A 20815-nucleotide genomic window follows, 5' to 3' on the forward strand; every position below is an offset into this window, starting at 1 on the left:
TCCAGAGCACTTAAAAACCCGCTTGCAACGAAATGACTCCAGAGCACTTAAAAACCCGCTTGCAACGAAATGACTCCAGAGCACTTAAAAACCCGCTTGCAACGAAATGACTCCAGAGTACTTAAAAACCCGCTTACAACGAAATGCCTGCAGAGCACTTAAAAAACCCGCTTCCAGTGAAATGTCTGAGAAGTATGTAAAAACCCGCTTGCAACGAAATAACTCCAGAACACGTAAAAACCCGCTTGCAACGAAATGACTCCAGAGCACTTAAAAGCCCGCTTACAACGAAATGCTGAGAAGTATGTAAAAACCCGCTTGCAACGAAGTGACTCCAGAGCACTTAAAAACCCGCTTGCAACGAAATGACTCCAGAGCACTTAAAAACCCGCTTGCAACGAAATGACTCCAGAGCACTTAAAAACCCGCTTGCAACGAAATGCCTTCAGAGCACTTAAAAACCCGCTTGCAACGAAATGACTCCAGAGCACTTAAAAACCCGCTTGCAACGAAGTGACTCCAGAGCACTTAAAAACCCGCTTGCAACGAAATGACTCCAGAGCACTTAAAAACCTGCTTGCAACGAAATGCCTTCAGAGCACTTAAAAACCCGCTTGCAACGAAATGACTCCAGAGCACTTAAAAACCCGCTTGCAACGAAATGACTCCAGAGCACTTAAAAACCCGCTTGCAACGAAATGACTCCAGAGCACTTAAAAACCCGCTTGCAACGAAATGTCTCCAGAGTACTTAAAAACCCGCTTGCAACGAAATGACTCCAGAGCACTTAAAAACCGCTTGCAACGAAATGACTCCAGAGCACTTAAAAACCCGCTTGCAACGAAATGACTCCAGAGCACTTAAAAACCCGCTTGCAACGAAATGACTCCAGAGTACTTAAAAACCCGCTTGCAACGAAATGCCTGCAGAGCACTTAAAAAACCCGCTTCCAGTGAAATGTCTGAGAAGTATGTAAAAACCCGCTTGCAACGAAATGACTCCAGAACACGTAAAAACCCGCTTGCAACGAAATGACTCCAGAGCACTTAAAAGCCCGCTTACAACGAAATGCCTTCAGAGCACTTAAAAACCCGCATGCAACGAAATGACTCCAGAGCACTTAAAAACCCGCTTGCAACGAAATGTCTCCAGAGTACTTAAAAACCCGCTTGCAACGAAATGACTCCAGAGCACTTAAAAACCCGCTTGCAACGAAATGACTCCAGAGCACTTAAAAACCCGCTTACAACGAAATGACTCCAGAGCACTTAAAAACCCGCTTGCAACGAAATGTCTCCAGAGTACTTAAAAACCCGCTTGCAACGAAATGACTCCAGAGCACTTAAAAACCCGCTTGCAACGAAATGACTCCAGAGCACTTAAAAACCCGCTTGCAACGAAATGACTCCAGAGCACTTAAAAACCCGCTTGCAACGAAATGACTCCAGAGCACTTAAAAACCCGCTTGCAACGAAATGACTCCAGAGCACTTAAAAACCCGCTTGCAACGAAATGACTCCAGAGCACTTAAAAACCTGCTTGCAACGAAATGACTCCAGAGCACTTAAAAACCCGCTTGCAACGAAATGCCTTCAGAGCACTTAAAAACCCGCTTGCAACGAAATGACTCCAGAGCACTTAAAAACCCGCTTGCAACGAAATGACTCCAGAGCACTTAAAAACCCGCTTGCAACGAAATGACTCCAGAGCACTTAAAAACCCGCTTACAACGAAATGCCTTCAGAGCACTTAAAAACCCGCATGCAACGAAATGACTCCAGAGCACTTAAAAACCCGCTTGCAACGAAATGACTCCAGAGCACTAAAAAACCCGCTTGCAATGAAATAACTCCAGAGCACTTAAAAACCCGCTTGCAACGAAATGACTCCAGAGCACTTAAAAACCCGCTTGCAACGAAATGACTCCAGAGCACTTAAAAACCCGCTTGCAACGAAATGACTCCAGAGCACTTAAAAACCCGCTTCCAGTGAAATGTCTGAGAAGTATGTAAAAACCCGCTTGCAACGAAATGACTCCAGAACACGTAAAAACCCGCTTGCAACGAAATGACTCCAGAGCACTTAAAAGCCCGCTTACAACGAAATGCCTTCAGAGCACTTAAAAACCCGCATGCAACGAAATGACTCCAGAGCACTTAAAAACCCGCTTGCAACGAAATGTCTCCAGAGTACTTAAAAACCCGCTTGCAACGAAATGACTCCAGAGCACTTAAAAACCCGCTTGCATCGAAATGACTCCAGAGCACTTAAAAACCCGCTTACAACGAAATGACTCCAGAGCACTTAAAAACCCGCTTGCAACGAAATGTCTCCAGAGCACTTAAAAACCCGCTTGCAAAGAAATGCCTTCAGAGCACTTAAAAACCCGCTTGCAACGAAATGACTCCAGAGCACTTAAAAACCCGCTTGCAACGAAGTGACTCCAGAGCACTTAAAAACCCGCTTGCAACGAAATGACTCCAGAGCACTTAAAAACCCGCTTGCAACGAAATGACTCCAGAGCACTTAAAAACCCGCTTGCAACGAAATGCCTTCAGAGCACTTAAAAACCCGCTTGCAACGAAATGACTCCAGAGCACTTAAAAACCCGCTTGCAACGAAGTGACTCCAGAGCACTTAAAAACCCGCTTGCAACGAAATGACTCCAGAGCACTTAAAAACCCGCTTGCAACGAAATGACTCCAGAGCACTTAAAAACCCGCTTGCAACGAAATGACTCCAGAGCACTTAAAAACCCGCTTGCAACGAAATGACTCCAGAGCACTTAAAAACCCGCTTGCAACGAAATGACTCCAGAGCACTTAAAAACCCGCTTGCAACGAAATGACTCCAGAGCACTTAAAAACCCGCTTGCAACGAAATGACTCCAGAGCACTAAAAAACCCGCTTGCAAAGAAATGACTCCAGAGCACTTAAAAACCCGCTTGCAACGAAATGACTCCAGAGCACTTAAAAACCCGCTTGCAACGAAATGACTCCAGAGCACTTAAAAACCCGCTTGCAACGAAATGCCTTCAGAGCACTTAAAAACCCGCTTGCAACGAAATGACTCCAGAGAACTTAAAAACCCGCTTGCAACGAAATGACTCCAGAGCACTTAAAAACCCGCTTGCAACGAAATGTCTCCAGAGTACTTAAAAACCCGCTTGCAACGAAATGACTCCAGAGCACTTAAAAACCCGCTTGCAACGAAATGACTCCAGAGCACTTAAAAACCCGCTTGCAACGAAATGACTCCAGAGCACTTAAAAACCCGCTTGCAACGAAATGCCTTCAGAGCACTTAAAAACCCGCTTGCAACGAAATGACTCCAGAGCACTTAAAAACCCGCTTGCAACGAAATGACTCCAGAGCACTTAAAAACCCGCTTGCAACGAAATGTCTACAGAGTACTTAAAAACCCGCTTGCAACGAAATGACTCCAGAGCACTTAAAAACCCGCTTGCAACGAAATGACTCCAGAGCACTTAAAAACCCGCTTGCAACGAAATGACTCCAGAGCACTTAAAAACCCGCTTGCAACGAAATGTCTCCAGAGCACTTAAAAACCCGCTTGCAACGAAATGACTCCAGAGCACTTAAAAACCCCCTTGCAACGAAATGACTCCAGAGCACTTAAAAACCCGCTTGCAACGAAATGACTCCAGAGCACTTAAAAACCCGCTTGCAACGAAATGACTCCAGAGCACTTAAAAACCCGCTTGCAACGAAATGACTCCAGAGCACTTAAAAACCCGCTTGCAACGAAATGACTCCAGAGCACTAAAAAACCCGCTTGCAACGAAATGACTCCAGAGCACTTAAAAACCCGCTTGCAACGAAATGACTCCAGAGCACTTAAAAACCCGCTTGCAACGAAATGACTCCAGAGCACTTAAAAACCCGCTTGCAACGAAATGACTCCAGAGCACTTAAAAACCCGCTTGCAACGAAATGACTCCAGAGCACTTAAAAACCCGCTTGCAACGAAATGACTCCAGAGCACTTAAAAACCCGCTTGCAACGAAATGACTCCAGAGCACTTAAAAACCCGCTTGCAACGAAATGACTCCAGAGCACTTAAAAACCCGCTTGCAACGAAATGACTCCAGAGCACTTAAAAACCCGCTTGCAACGAAATGACTCCAGAGCACTTAAAAACCCGCTTGCAACGAAATGCCTACAGAGCATTTAAAAAACCCGCTTCCAGTGAAATGTCTGAGAAGTATGTAAAAACCCGCTTGCAACGAAATGACTCCAGAGCACTTAAAAACCCGCTTGCAACGAAATGACTCCAGAGCACTTAAAAACCCGCTTGCAACGAAATGACTCCAGAGCACTTAAAAACCCGCTTGCAACGAAATGACTCAAGAGCACTTAAAAACCCGCTTGCAAAGAAATGACTCCAGAGCACTTAAAAACCCGCTTGCAACGAAATGACTCCAGCGCACTAAAAAACCCGCTTGCAACGAAATGACTCCAGAGCACTTAAAAACCCGCTTGCAACGAAATGACTCCAGAGCACTTAAAAACCCGCTTGCAACGAAATGACTCCAGAGCACTTAAAAACCCGCTTGCAACGAAATGACTCCAGAGCACTTAAAAACCCGCTTGCAACGAAATGACTCCAGAGCACTTAAAAACCCGCTTGCAACGAAATGACTCCAGAGCACTTAAAAACCCGCTTGCAACGAAATGACTCCAGAGCACTTAAAAACCCGCTTGCAACGAAATGACTCCAGAGCACTTAAAAACCCGCTTGCAACGAAATGACTCCAGAGCACTTAAAAACCCGCTTGCAACGAAATGACTCCAGAGCACTTAAAAACCCGCTTGCAACGAAATGCCTACAGAGCATTTAAAAAACCCGCTTCCAGTGAAATGTCTGAGAAGTATGTAAAAACCCGCTTGCAACGAAATGACTCCAGAACACGTAAAAACCCGCTTGCAACGAAATGACTCCAGAGCACTTAAAAACCCGCTTGCAACGAAATGACTCCAGAGCACTTAAAAACCCGCTTGCAACGAAATGACTCCAGAGCTCTTAAAAACCCGCTTGCAACGAAATGCCTTCAGAGCACTTAAAAACCCGCTTGCAACGAAATGACTCCAGAGCACTTAAAAACCCGCTTGCAACGAAATGACTCCAGAGCACTTAAAAACCCGCTTGCAACGAAATGTCTCCAGAGCACTTAAAAACCCGCTTGCAACGAAATGACTCCAGAGCACTTAAAAACCCGCTTGCAACGAAATGCCTTCAGAGCACTTAAAAACCCGCTTGCAACGAAATGACTCCAGAGCACTTAAAAACCCGCTTGCAACGAAATGACTCCAGAGCACTTAAAAACCCGCTTGCAACGAAATGACTCCAGAGCACTTAAAAACCCGCTTGCAACGAAATGACTCCAGAGCACTTAAAAACCCGCTTGCAACGAAATGACTCCAGAGCACTTAAAAACCCGCTTGCAACGAAGTGACTCCAGAGCACTAAAAAACCCGCTTGCAATGAAATGACTCCAGAGCACTTAAAAACCCGCTTGCAACGAAATGACTCCAGAGCACTTAAAAACCCGCTTGCAACGAAATGACTCCAGAGCACTTAAAAACCCGCTTGCAACGAAATGCCTTCAGAGCACTTAAAAACCCGCTTGCAACGAAATGACTCCAGAGCACTTAAAAACCCGCTTGCAACGAAATGACTCCAGAGCACTTAAAAACCCGCTTGCAACGAAATGACTCCAGAGCACTTAAAAACCCGCTTGCAACGAAATGCCTTCAGAGCACTTAAAAACCCGCTTGCAACGAAATGACTCCAGAGCACTTAAAAACCCGCTTGCAACGAAATGACTCCAGAGCACTTAAAAACCCGCTTGCAACGAAATGTCTCCAGAGTACTTAAAAACCCGCTTGCAACGAAATGACTCCAGAGAACTTAAAAACCCGCTTGCAACGAAATGACTCCAGAGCACTTAAAAACCCGCTTGCAACGAAATGACTCCAGAGCACTTAAAAACCCGCTTGCAACGAAATGACTCCAGAGCACTTAAAAACCCGCTTGCAACGAAATGCCTCCAGAGCACTTAAAAACCCGCTTGTAACGAAATGACTCCAGAGCACTTAAAAACCCGCTTGCAACGAAATGACTCCAGAGCACTTAAAAACCCGCTTGCAACGAAATGACTCCAGAGCACTTAAAAACCCGCTTGCAACGAAATGACTCCAGAGTACTTAAAAACCCGCTTACAACGAAATGCCTGCAGAGCACTTAAAAAACCCGCTTCCAGTGAAATGTCTGAGAAGTATGTAAAAACCCGCTTGCAACGAAATGACTCCAGAACACGTAAAAACCCGCTTGCAACGAAATGACTCCAGAGCACTTAAAAACCCGCTTGCAACGAAATGACTCCAGAGCACTGAAAAACCCGCTTGCAACGAAATGACTCCAGAGCACTTAAAAACCCGCTTGCAACGAAATGACTCCAGAGCACTTAAAAACCCGCTTGCAACGAAATGACTCCAGAGCACTTAAAAACCCGCTTGCAACGAAATGCCTTCAGAGCACTTAAAAACCCGCTTGCAACGAAATGACTCCGGAGCACTTAAAAACCCGCTTGCAACGAAATGACTCCAGAGCACTTAAAAACCCGCTTGCAACGAAATGACTCCAGAGCACTTAAAAACCCGCTTGCAACGAAATGCCTTCAGAGCACTTAAAAACCCGCATGCAACGAAATGACTCCAGAGCACTTAAAAACCCGCTTGCAACGAAATGACTCCAGAGCACTAAAAAACCCGCTTGCAATGAAATAACTCCAGAGCACTTAAAAACCCGCTTGCAACGAAATGACTCCAGAGCACTTAAAAACCCGCTTGCAACGAAATGACTCCAGAGCACTTAAAAACCCGCTTGCAACGAAATGCCTTCAGAGCACTTAAAAACCCGCTTGCAACGAAATGACTGCAGAGCACTTAAAAACCCGCTTGCAACGAAATGACTCCAGAGCACTTAAAAACCCGCTTGCAACGAAATGTCTCCAGAGCACTTAAAAACCCGCTTGCAACGAAATGACTCCAGAGCACTTAAAAACCCGCTTGCAACGAAATGACTCCAGAGCACTTAAAAACCCGCTTGCAACGAAATGACTCCAGAGCACTTAAAAACCCGCTTGCAACGAAATGCCTTCAGAGCACTTAAAAACCCGCTTGCAACGAAATGACTCCAGAGCACTTAAAAACCCGCTTGCAACGAAATGACTCCAGAGCACTTAAAAACCCGCTTGCAACGAAATGTCTACAGAGTACTTAAAAACCCGCTTGCAACGAAATGACTCCAGAGCACTTAAAAACCCGCTTGCAACGAAATGACTCCAGAGCACTTAAAAACCCGCTTGCAACGAAATGACTCCAGAGCACTTAAAAACCCGCTTGCAACGAAATGACTCCAGAGCACTTAAAAACCCGCTTGCAACGAAATGACTCCAGAGCACTTAAAAACCCGCTTGCAACGAAATGACTCCAGAGCACTTAAAAACCCGCTTGCAACGAAATGACTCCAGAGCACTTAAAAACCCGCTTGCAACGAAATGCCTACAGAGCATTTAAAAAACCCGCTTCCAGTGAAATGTCTGAGAAGTATGTAAAAACCCGCTTGCAACGAAATGACTCCAGAGCACTTAAAAACCCGCTTGCAACGAAATGACTCCAGAGCACTTAAAAACCCGCTTGCAACGAAATGACTCCAGAGCACTTAAAAACCCGCTTGCAACGAAATGACTCCAGAGCACTTAAAAACCCGCTTGCAAAGAAATGACTCCAGAGCACTTAAAAACCCGCTTGCAACGAAATGACTCCAGAGCACTAAAAAACCCGCTTGCAACGAAATGACTCCAGAGCACTTAAAAACCCGCTTGCAACGAAATGACTCCAGAGCACTTAAAAACCCGCTTGCAACGAAATGACTCCAGAGCACTTAAAAACCCGCTTGCAACGAAATGACTCCAGAGCACTTAAAAACCCGCTTGCAACGAAATGACTCCAGAGCACTTAAAAACCCGCTTGCAACGAAATGACTCCAGAGCACTTAAAAACCCGCTTGCAACGAAATGACTCCAGAGCACTTAAAAACCCGCTTGCAACGAAATGACTCCAGAGCACTTAAAAACCCGCTTGCAACGAAATGACTCCAGAGCACTTAAAAACCCGCTTGCAACGAAATGACTCCAGAGCACTTAAAAACCCGCTTGCAACGAAATGCCTACAGAGCATTTAAAAAACCCGCTTCCAGTGAAATGTCTGAGAAGTATGTAAAAACCCGCTTGCAACGAAATGACTCCAGAACACGTAAAAACCCGCTTGCAACGAAATGACTCCAGAGCACTTAAAAACCCGCTTGCAACGAAATGACTCCAGAGCACTTAAAAACCCGCTTGCAACGAAATGACTCCAGAGCACTTAAAAACCCGCTTGCAACGAAATGACTCCAGAGCACTTAAAAACCCGCTTGCAACGAAATGACTCCAGAGCACTTAAAAACCCGCTTGCAACGAAATGACTCCAGAGCACTTAAAAACCCGCTTGCAACGAAATGACTCCAGAGCACTTAAAAACCCGCTTGCAACGAAATGACTCCAGAGCACTTAAAAACCCGCTTGCAACGAAATGCCTACAGAGCATTTAAAAAACCCGCTTCCAGTGAAATGTCTGAGAAGTATGTAAAAACCCGCTTGCAACGAAATGACTCCAGAACACGTAAAAACCCGCTTGCAACGAAATGACTCCAGAGCACTTAAAAACCCGCTTGCAACGAAATGACTCCAGAGCACTTAAAAACCCGCTTGCAACGAAATGACTCCAGAGCTCTTAAAAACCCGCTTGCAACGAAATGCCTTCAGAGCACTTAAAAACCCGCTTGCAACGAAATGACTCCAGAGCACTTAAAAACCCGCTTGCAACGAAATGACTCCAGAGCACTTAAAAACCCGCTTGCAACGAAATGTCTCCAGAGCACTTAAAAACCCGCTTGCAACGAAATGACTCCAGAGCACTTAAAAACCCGCTTGCAACGAAATGCCTTCAGAGCACTTAAAAACCCGCTTGCAACGAAATGACTCCAGAGCACTTAAAAACCCGCTTGCAACGAAATGACTCCAGAGCACTTAAAAACCCGCTTGCAACGAAATGACTCCAGAGCACTTAAAAACCCGCTTGCAACGAAATGACTCCAGAGCACTTAAAAACCCGCTTGGAACGAAATGACTCCAGAGCACTTAAAAACCCGCTTGCAACGAAGTGACTCCAGAGCACTAAAAAACCCGCTTGCAATGAAATGACTCCAGAGCACTTAAAAACCCGCTTGCAACGAAATGACTCCAGAGCACTTAAAAACCCGCTTGCAACGAAATGACTCCAGAGCACTTAAAAACCCGCTTGCAACGAAATGCCTTCAGAGCACTTAAAAACCCGCTTGCAACGAAATGACTCCAGAGCACTTAAAAACCCGCTTGCAACGAAATGACTCCAGAGCACTTAAAAACCCGCTTGCAACGAAATGACTCCAGAGCACTTAAAAACCCGCTTGCAACGAAATGCCTTCAGAGCACTTAAAAACCCGCTTGCAACGAAATGACTCCAGAGCACTTAAAAACCCGCTTGCAACGAAATGACTCCAGAGCACTTAAAAACCCGCTTGCAACGAAATGTCTCCAGAGTACTTAAAAACCCGCTTGCAACGAAATGACTCCAGAGAACTTAAAAACCCGCTTGCAACGAAATGACTCCAGAGCACTTAAAAACCCGCTTGCAACGAAATGACTCCAGAGCACTTAAAAACCCGCTTGCAACGAAATGACTCCAGAGCACTTAAAAACCCGCTTGCAACGAAATGCCTCCAGAGCACTTAAAAACCCGCTTGTAACGAAATGACTCCAGAGCACTTAAAAACCCGCTTGCAACGAAATGACTCCAGAGCACTTAAAAACCCGCTTGCAACGAAATGACTCCAGAGCACTTAAAAACCCGCTTGCAACGAAATGACTCCAGAGTACTTAAAAACCCGCTTACAACGAAATGCCTGCAGAGCACTTAAAAAACCCGCTTCCAGTGAAATGTCTGAGAAGTATGTAAAAACCCGCTTGCAACGAAATGACTCCAGAGCACTTAAAAACCCGCTTGCAACGAAATGCCTCCAGAGCACTTAAAAACCCGCTTGTAACGAAATGACTCCAGAGCACTTAAAAACCCGCTTGCAACGAAATGACTCCAGAGCACTTAAAAACCCGCTTGCAACGAAATGACTCCAGAGCACTTAAAAACCCGCTTGCAACGAAATGACTCCAGAGCACTTAAAAACCCGCTTGCAACGAAATGCCTCCAGAGCACTTAAAAACCCGCTTGTAACGAAATGACTCCAGAGCACTTAAAAACCCGCTTGCAACGAAATGACTCCAGAGCACTTAAAAACCCGCTTGCAACGAAATGACTCCAGAGCACTTAAAAACCCGCTTGCAACGAAATGACTCCAGAGTACTTAAAAACCCGCTTACAACGAAATGCCTGCAGAGCACTTAAAAAACCCGCTTCCAGTGAAATGTCTGAGAAGTATGTAAAAACCCGCTTGCAACGAAATGACTCCAGAACACGTAAAAACCCGCTTGCAACGAAATGACTCCAGAGCACTTAAAAGCCCGCTTACAACGAAATGCCTTCAGAGCACTTAAAAACCCGCATGCAACGAAATGACTCCAGAGCACTTAAAAACCCGCTTGCAACGAAATGTCTCCAGAGTACTTAAAAACCCGCTTGCAACGAAATGACTCCAGAGCACTTAAAAACCCGCTTGCAACGAAATGACTCCAGAGCACTTAAAAACCCGCTTGCAACGAAATGACTCCAGAGCACTTAAAAACCCGCTTGCAACGAAATGTCTCCAGAGCACTTAAAAACCCGCTTGCAACGAAATGACTCCAGAGCACTTAAAAACCCGCTTGCAACGAAATGACTCCAGAGCACTTAAAAACCCGCTTGCAACGAAATGACTCCAGAGCACTTAAAAACCCGCTTGCAACGAAATGACTCCAGAGCACTGAAAAACCCGCTTGCAACGAAATGACTCCAGAGCACTTAAAAACCCGCTTGCAACGAAATGACTCCAGAGCACTTAAAAACCCGCTTGCAACGAAATGACTCCAGAGCACTTAAAAACCCGCTTGCAACGAAATGCCTTCAGAGCACTTAAAAACCCGCTTGCAACGAAATGACTCCAGAGCACTTAAAAACCCGCTTGCAACGAAATGACTCCAGAGCACTTAAAAACCCGCTTGCAACGAAATGTCTCCAGAGCACTTAAAAACCCGCTTGCAACGAAATGACTCCAGAGCACTTAAAAACCCGCTTGCAACGAAATGACTCCAGAGCACTTAAAAACCCGCTTGCAACGAAATGACTCCAGAGCACTTAAAAACCCGCTTGCAACGAAATGCCTTCAGAGCACTTAAAAACCCGCTTGCAACGAAATGACTCCAGAGCACTTAAAAACCCGCTTGCAACGAAATGACTCCAGAGCACTTAAAAACCCGCTTGCAACGAAATGTCTACAGAGTACTTAAAAACCCGCTTGCAACGAAATGACTCCAGAGCACTTAAAAACCCGCTTGCAACGAAATGACTCCAGAGCACTTAAAAACCCGCTTGCAACAAAATGACTCCAGAGCACTTAAAAACCCGCTTGCAACGAAATGTCTCCAGAGCACTTAAAAACCCGCTTGCAACGAAATGACTCCAGAGCACTTAAAAACCCGCTTGCAACGAAATGACTCCAGACCACTTAAAAACCCGCTTGCAACGAAATGACTCCAGAGCACTTAAAAACCCGCTTGCAACGAAATGACTCCAGAGCACTTAAAAACCCGCTTGCAACGAAATGACTCCAGAGCACTTAAAAACCCGCTTGCAACGAAATGACTCCAGAGCACTAAAAAACCCGCTTGCAACGAAATGACTCCAGAGCACTTAAAAACCCGCTTGCAACGAAATGACTCCAGAGCACTTAAAAACCCGCTTGCAACGAAATGACTCCAGAGCACTTAAAAACCCGCTTGCAACGAAATGACTCCAGAGCACTTAAAAACCCGCTTGCAACGAAATGACTCCAGAGCACTTAAAAACCCGCTTGCAACGAAATGACTCCAGAGCACTTAAAAACCCGCTTGCAACGAAATGACTCCAGAGCACTTAAAAACCCGCTTGCAACGAAATGACTCCAGAGCACTTAAAAACCCGCTTGCAACGAAATGACTCCAGAGCACTTAAAAACCCGCTTGCAACGAAATGCCTACAGAGCATTTAAAAAACCCGCTTCCAGTGAAATGTCTGAGAAGTATGTAAAAACCCGCTTGCAACGAAATGACTCCAGAGCACTTAAAAACCCGCTTGCAACGAAATGACTCCAGAGCACTTAAAAACCCGCTTGCAACGAAATGACTCCAGAGCACTTAAAAACCCGCTTGCAACGAAATGACTCCAGAGCACTTAAAAACCCGCTTGCAAAGAAATGACTCCAGAGCACTTAAAAACCCGCTTGCAACGAAATGACTCCAGAGCACTAAAAAACCCGCTTGCAACGAAATGACTCCAGAGCACTTAAAAACCCGCTTGCAACGAAATGACTCCAGAGCACTTAAAAACCCGCTTGCAACGAAATGACTCCTGAGCACTTAAAAACCCGCTTGCAACGAAATGACTCCAGAGCACTTAAAAACCCGCTTGCAACGAAATGACTCCAGAGCACTTAAAAACCCGCTTGCAACGAAATGACTACAGAGCACTTAAAAACCCGCTTGCAACGAAATGACTCCAGAGCACTTAAAAACCCGCTTGCAACGAAATGACTCCAGAGCACTTAAAAACCCGCTTGCAACGAAATGACTCCAGAGCACTTAAAAACCCGCTTGCAACGAAATGACTCCAGAGCACTTAAAAACCCGCTTGCAACGAAATGCCTACAGAGCATTTAAAAAACCCGCTTCCAGTGAAATGTCTGAGAAGTATGTAAAAACCCGCTTGCAACGAAATGACTCCAGAACACGTAAAAACCCGCTTGCAACGAAATGACTCCAGAGCACTTAAAAACCCGCTTGCAACGAAATGACTCCAGAGCACTTAAAAACCCGCTTGCAACGAAATGACTCCAGAGCTCTTAAAAACCCGCTTGCAACGAAATGCCTTCAGAGCACTTAAAAACCCGCTTGCAACGAAATGACTCCAGAGCACTTAAAAACCCGCTTGCAACGAAATGACTCCAGAGCACTTAAAAACCCGCTTGCAACGAAATGTCTCCAGAGCACTTAAAAACCCGCTTGCAACGAAATGACTCCAGAGCACTTAAAAACCCGCTTGCAACGAAATGACTCCAGAGCACTTAAAAACCCGCTTGCAACGAAATGACTCCAGAGCACTTAAAAACCCGCTTGCAACGAAATGACTCCAGAGCACTTAAAAACCCGCTTGCAACGAAATGACTCCAGAGCACTTAAAAACCCGCTTGCAACGAAATGACTCCAGAGCACTTAAAAACCCGCTTGCAACGAAATGACTCCAGAGCACTTAAAAACCGGCTTGCAACGAAATGACTCCAGAGCACTTAAAAACCCGCTTGCAACGAAATGACTCCAGAGCACTTAAAAACCCGCTTGCAACGAAATGCCTACAGAGCATTTCAAAAACCCGCTTCCAGTGAAATGTCTGAGAAGTATGTAAAAACCCGCTTGCAACGAAATGACTCCAGAACACGTAAAAACCCGCTTGCAACGAAATGACTCCAGAGCACTTAAAAACCCGCTTGCAACCAAATGACTCCAGAGCACTTAAAAACCCGCTTGCAACGAAATGCCTTCAGAGCACTTAAAAACCCGCTTGCAACCAAATGACTCCAGAGCACTTAAAAACCCGCTTGCAACGAAATGACTCCAGAGCACTTAAAAACCCGCTTGCAACGAAATGTCTCCAGAGCACTTAAAAACCCGCTTGCAACGAAATGACTCCAGAGCACTTAAAAACCCGCTTGCAACGAAATGACTCCAGAGCACTTAAAAACCCGCTTGCAACGAAATGACTCCAGAGCACTTAAAAACCCGCTTGCAACGAAATGACTCCAGAGCACTTAAAAACCCGCTTGCAACGAAATGACTCCAGAGCACTAAAAAACCCGCTTGCAACGAAATGACTCCAGAGCACTTAAAAACCCGCTTGCAACGAAATGACTCCAGAGCACTTAAAAACCCGCTTGCAACGAAATGACTCCAGAGCACTAAAAAACCCGCTTGCAATGAAATAACTCCAGAGCACTTAAAAACCCGCTTGCAACGAAATGACTCCAGAGCACTTAAAAACCCGCTTGCAACGAAATGACTCCTGAGCACTTAAAAACCCGCTTGCAACGAAATGACTCCAGAGCACTTAAAAACCCGCTTGCAACGAAATGACTCCAGAGCACTTAAAAACCCGCTTGCAACGAAATGACTACAGAGCACTTAAAAACCCGCTTGCAACGAAATGACTCCAGAGCACTTAAAAACCCGCTTGCAACGAAATGACTCCAGAGCACTTAAAAACCCGCTTGCAACGAAATGACTCCAGAGCACTTAAAAACCCGCTTGCAACGAAATGACTCCAGAGCACTTAAAAACCCGCTTGCAACGAAATGCCTACAGAGCATTTAAAAAACCCGCTTCCAGTGAAATGTCTGAGAAGTATGTAAAAACCCGCTTGCAACGAAATGACTCCAGAACACGTAAAAACCCGCTTGCAACGAAATGACTCCAGAGCACTTAAAAACCCGCTTGCAACGAAATGACTCCAGAGCACTTAAAAACCCGCTTGCAACGAAATGACTCCAGAGCTCTTAAAAACCCGCTTGCAACGAAATGCCTTCAGAGCACTTAAAAACCCGCTTGCAACGAAATGACTCCAGAGCACTTAAAAACCCGCTTGCAACGAAATGACTCCAGAGCACTTAAAAACCCGCTTGCAACGAAATGTCTCCAGAGCACTTAAAAACCCGCTTGCAACGAAATGACTCCAGAGCACTTAAAAACCCGCTTGCAACGAAATGACTCCAGAGCACTTAAAAACCCGCTTGCAACGAAATGACTCCAGAGCACTTAAAAACCCGCTTGCAACGAAATGACTCCAGAGCACTTAAAAACCCGCTTGCAACGAAATGACTCCAGAGCACTTAAAAACCCGCTTGCAACGAAATGACTCCAGAGCACTTAAAAACCCGCTTGCAACGAAATGACTCCAGAGCACTTAAAAACCGGCTTGCAACGAAATGACTCCAGAGCACTTAAAAACCCGCTTGCAACGAAATGACTCCAGAGCACTTAAAAACCCGCTTGCAACGAAATGCCTACAGAGCATTTCAAAAACCCGCTTCCAGTGAAATGTCTGAGAAGTATGTAAAAACCCGCTTGCAACGAAATGACTCCAGAACACGTAAAAACCCGCTTGCAACGAAATGACTCCAGAGCACTTAAAAACCCGCTTGCAACCAAATGACTCCAGAGCACTTAAAAACCCGCTTGCAACGAAATGCCTTCAGAGCACTTAAAAACCCGCTTGCAACCAAATGACTCCAGAGCACTTAAAAACCCGCTTGCAACGAAATGACTCCAGAGCACTTAAAAACCCGCTTGCAACGAAATGTCTCCAGAGCACTTAAAAACCCGCTTGCAACGAAATGACTCCAGAGCACTTAAAAACCCGCTTGCAACGAAATGACTCCAGAGCACTTAAAAACCCGCTTGCAACGAAATGACTCCAGAGCACTTAAAAACCCGCTTGCAACGAAATGACTCCAGAGCACTTAAAAACCCGCTTGCAACGAAATGACTCCAGAGCACTAAAAAACCCGCTTGCAACGAAATGACTCCAGAGCACTTAAAAACCCGCTTGCAACGAAATGACTCCAGAGCACTTAAAAACCCGCTTGCAACGAAATGACTCCAGAGCACTAAAAAACCCGCTTGCAATGAAATAACTCCAGAGCACTTAAAAACCCGCTTGCAACGAAATGACTCCAGAGCACTTAAAAACCCGCTTGCAACGAAATGACTCCAGAGCACTTAAAAACCCGCTTGCAACGAAATGCCTTCAGAGCACTTAAAAACCCGCTTGCAACGAAATGACTCCAGAGCACTTAAAAACCCGCTTGCAACGAAATGACTCCAGAGCACTTAAAAACCCGCTTGCAACGAAATGTCTCCAGAGCACTTAAAAACCCGCTTGCAACGAAATGACTCCAGAGCACTTAAAAACCCGCTTGCAACGAAATGACTCCAGAGCACTTAAAAACCCGCTTGCAACGAAATGACTCCAGAGCACTTAAAAACCCGCTTGCAACGAAATGCCTTCAGAGCACTTAAAAACCCGCTTGCAACGAAATGACTCCAGAGCACTTAAAAACCCGCTTGCAACGAAATGACTCCAGAGCACTTAAAAACCCGCTTGCAACGAAATGTCTACAGAGTACTTAAAAACCCGCTTGCAACGAAATGACTCCAGAGCACTTAAAAACCCGCTTGTAACGAAATGACTCCAGAGCACTTAAAAACCCGCTTGCAACGAAATGACTCCAGAGCACTTAAAAACCCGCTTGCAACGAAATGTCTCCAGAGCACTTAAAAACCCGCTTGCAACGAAATGACTCCAGAGCACTTAAAAACCCGCTTGCAACGAAATGACTCCAGACCACTTAAAAACCCGCTTGCAACGAAATGACTCCAGAGCACTTAAAAACCCGCTTGCAACGAAATGACTCCAGAGCACTTAAAAACCCGCTTGCAACGAAATGACTCCAGAGCACTTAAAAACCCGCTTGCAACGAAATGACTCCAGAGCACTAAAAAACCCGCTTGCAACGAAATGACTCCAGAGCACTTAAAAACCCGCTTGCAACGAAATGACTCCAGAGCACTTAAAAACCCGCTTGCAACGAAATGACTCCAGAGCACTTAAAAACCCGCTTGCAACGAAATGACTCCAGAGCACTTAAAAACCCGCTTGCAACGAAATGACTCCAGAGCACTTAAAAACCCGCTTGCAACGAAATGACTCCAGAGCACTTAAAAACCCGCTTGCAACGAAATGACTCCAGAGCACTTAAAAACCCGCTTGCAACGAAATGACTCCAGAGCACTTAAAAACCCGCTTGCAACGAAATGACTCCAGAGCACTTAAAAACCCGCTTGCAACGAAATGCCTACAGAGCATTTAAAAAACCCGCTTCCAGTGAAATGTCTGAGAAGTATGTAAAAACCCGCTTGCAACGAAATGACTCCAGAGCACTTAAAAACCCGCTTGCAACGAAATGACTCCAGAGCACTTAAAAACCCGCTTGCAACGAAATGACTCCAGAGCACTTAAAAACCCGCTTGCAACGAAATGACTCCAGAGCACTTAAAAACCCGCTTGCAAAGAAATGACTCCAGAGCACTTAAAAACCCGCTTGCAACGAAATGACTCCAGAGCACTAAAAAACCCGCTTGCAACGAAATGACTCCAGAGCACTTAAAAACCCGCTTGCAACGAAATGACTCCAGAGCACTTAAAAACCCGCTTGCAACGAAATGACTCCAGAGCACTTAAAAACCCGCTTGCAACGAAATGACTCCAGAGCACTTAAAAACCCGCTTGCAACGAAATGACTCCAGAGCACTTAAAAACCCGCTTGCAACGAAATGACTCCAGAGCACTTAAAAACCCGCTTGCAACGAAATGACTCCAGAGCACTTAAAAACCCGCTTGCAACGAAATGACTCCAGAGCACTTAAAAACCCGCTTGCAACGAAATGACTCCAGAGCACTTAAAAACCCGCTTGCAACGAAATGACTCCAGAGCACTTAAAAACCCGCTTGCAACGAAATGCCTACAGAGCATTTAAAAAACCCGCTTCCAGTGAAATGTCTGAGAAGTATGTAAAAACCCGCTTGCAACGAAATGACTCCAGAACACGTAAAAACCCGCTTGCAACGAAATGACTCCAGAGCACTTAAAAACCCGCTTGCAACGAAATGACTCCAGAGCACTTAAAAACCCGCTTGCAACGAAATGACTCCAGAGCTCTTAAAAACCCGCTTGCAACGAAATGCCTTCAGAGCACTTAAAAACCCGCTTGCAACGAAATGACTCCAGAGCACTTAAAAACCCGCTTGCAACGAAATGACTCCAGAGCACTTAAAAACCCGCTTGCAACGAAATGTCTCCAGAGCACTTAAAAACCCGCTTGCAACGAAATGACTCCAGAGCACTTAAAAACCCGCTTGCAACGAAATGCCTTCAGAGCACTTAAAAACCCGCTTGCAACGAAATGACTCCAGAGCACTTAAAAACCCGCTTGCAACGAAATGACTCCAGAGCACTTAAAAACCCGCTTGCAACGAAATGACTCCAGAGCACTTAAAAACCCGCTTGCAACGAAATGACTCCAGAGCACTTAAAAACCCGCTTGCAACGAAATGACTCCAGAGCACTTAAAAACCCGCTTGCAACGAAATGACTCCAGAGCACTTAAAAACCCGCTTGCAACGAAATGACTCCAGAGCACTTAAAAACCCGCTTGCAACGAAATGCCTACAGAGCATTTAAAAAACCCGCTTCCAGTGAAATGTCTGAGAAGTATGTAAAAACCCGCTTGCAACGAAATGACTCCAGAACACGTAAAAACCCGCTTGCAACGAAATGACTCCAGAGCACTTAAAAACCCGCTTACAACGAAATGCCTTCAGAGCACTTAAAAACCCGCATGCAACGAAATGACTCCAGAGCTATTAAAAACCCGCTTGCAACGAAATGACTCCAGAGCACTAAAAAACCCGCTTGCAATGAAATGACTCCAGAGCACTTAAAAACCCGCTTGCAACGAAATGACTCCAGAGCTCTTAAAAACCCGCTTGCAACGAAATGACTCCAGAGCACTTAAAAACCCGCTTGCAACGAAATGACTCCAGAGCACTTAAAAACCCGCTTGCAACGAAATGACTCCAGAGCACTTAAAAACCCGCTTGCAACCAAATGACTCCAGAGCACTTAAAAACCCGCTTGCAACGAAATGCCTTCAGAGCACTTAAAAACCCGCTTGCAACCAAATGACTCCAGAGCACTTAAAAACCCGCTTGCAACGAAATGACTCCAGAGCACTTAAAAACCCGCTTGCAACGAAATGTCTCCAGAGCACTTAAAAACCCGCTTGCAACGAAATGACTCCAGAGCACTTAAAAACCCGCTTGCAACGAAATGACTCCAGAGCACTTAAAAACCCGCTTGCAACGAAATGACTCCAGAGCACTTAAAAACCCGCTTGCAACGAAATGACTCCAGAGCACTTAAAAACCCGCTTGCAACGAAATGACTCCAGAGCACTTAAAAACCCGCTTGCAACGAAATGACTCCAGAGCACTTAAAAACCCGCTTGCAACGAAATGACTCCAGAGCACTAAAAAACCCGCTTGCAACGAAATGACTCCAGAGCACTTAAAAACCCGCTTGCAACGAAATGACTCCAGAGCACTTAAAAACCCGCTTGCAACGAAATGACTCCAGAGCACTTAAAAACCCGCTTGCAACGAAATGACTCCAGAGCACTTAAAAACCCGCTTGCAACGAAATGACTCCAGAGCACTTAAAAACCCGCTTGCAACGAAATGACTCCAGAGCACTTAAAAACCCGCTTGCAACGAAATGACTCCAGAGCACTTAAAAACCCGCTTGCAACGAAATGACTCCAGAGCACTTAAAAACCCGCTTGCAACGAAATGACTCCAGAGCACTTAAAAACCCGCTTGCAACGAAATGACTCCAGAGCACTTAAAAACCCGCTTGCAACGAAATGCCTACAGAGCATTTAAAAAACCCGCTTCCAGTGAAATGTCTGAGAAGTATGTAAAAACCCGCTTGCAACGAAATGACTCCAGAGCACTTAAAAACCCGCTTGCAACGAAATGACTCCAGAGCACTTAAAAACCCGCTTGCAACGAAATGACTCCAGAGCACTTAAAAACCCGCTTGCAACGAAATGACTCCAGAGCACTTAAAAACCCGCTTGCAAAGAAATGACTCCAGAGCACTTAAAAACCCGCTTGCAACGAAATGACTCCAGAGCACTAAAAAACCCGCTTGCAACGAAATGACTCCAGAGCACTTAAAAACCCGCTTGCAACGAAATGACTCCAGAGCACTTAAAAACCCGCTTGCAACGAAATGACTCCAGAGCACTTAAAAACCCGCTTGCAACGAAATGACTCCAGAGCACTTAAAAACCCGCTTGCAACGAAATGACTCCAGAGCACTTAAAAACCCGCTTGCAACGAAATGACTCCAGAGCACTTAAAAACCCGCTTGCAACGAAATGACTCCAGAGCACTTAAAAACCCGCTTGCAACGAAATGACTCCAGAGCACTTAAAAACCCGCTTGCAACGAAATGACTCCAGAGCACTTAAAAACCCGCTTGCAACGAAATGACTCCAGAGCACTTAAAAACCCGCTTGCAACGAAATGCCTACAGAGCATTTAAAAAACCCGCTTCCAGTGAAATGTCTGAGAAGTATGTAAAAACCCGCTTGCAACGAAATGACTCCAGAACACGTAAAAACCCGCTTGCAACGAAATGACTCCAGAGCACTTAAAAACCCGCTTGCAACGAAATGACTCCAGAGCACTTAAAAACCCGCTTGCAACGAAATGTCTCGAGAGCACTTAAAAACCCGCTTGCAACGAAATGACTCCAGAGCACTTAAAAACCCGCTTGCAACGAAATGCCTTC

Source organism: Meriones unguiculatus, chromosome X (genome assembly GCF_030254825.1).
Source record: "Meriones unguiculatus strain TT.TT164.6M chromosome X, Bangor_MerUng_6.1, whole genome shotgun sequence".
Lineage (NCBI taxonomy): Eukaryota > Metazoa > Chordata > Mammalia > Rodentia > Muridae > Meriones > Meriones unguiculatus.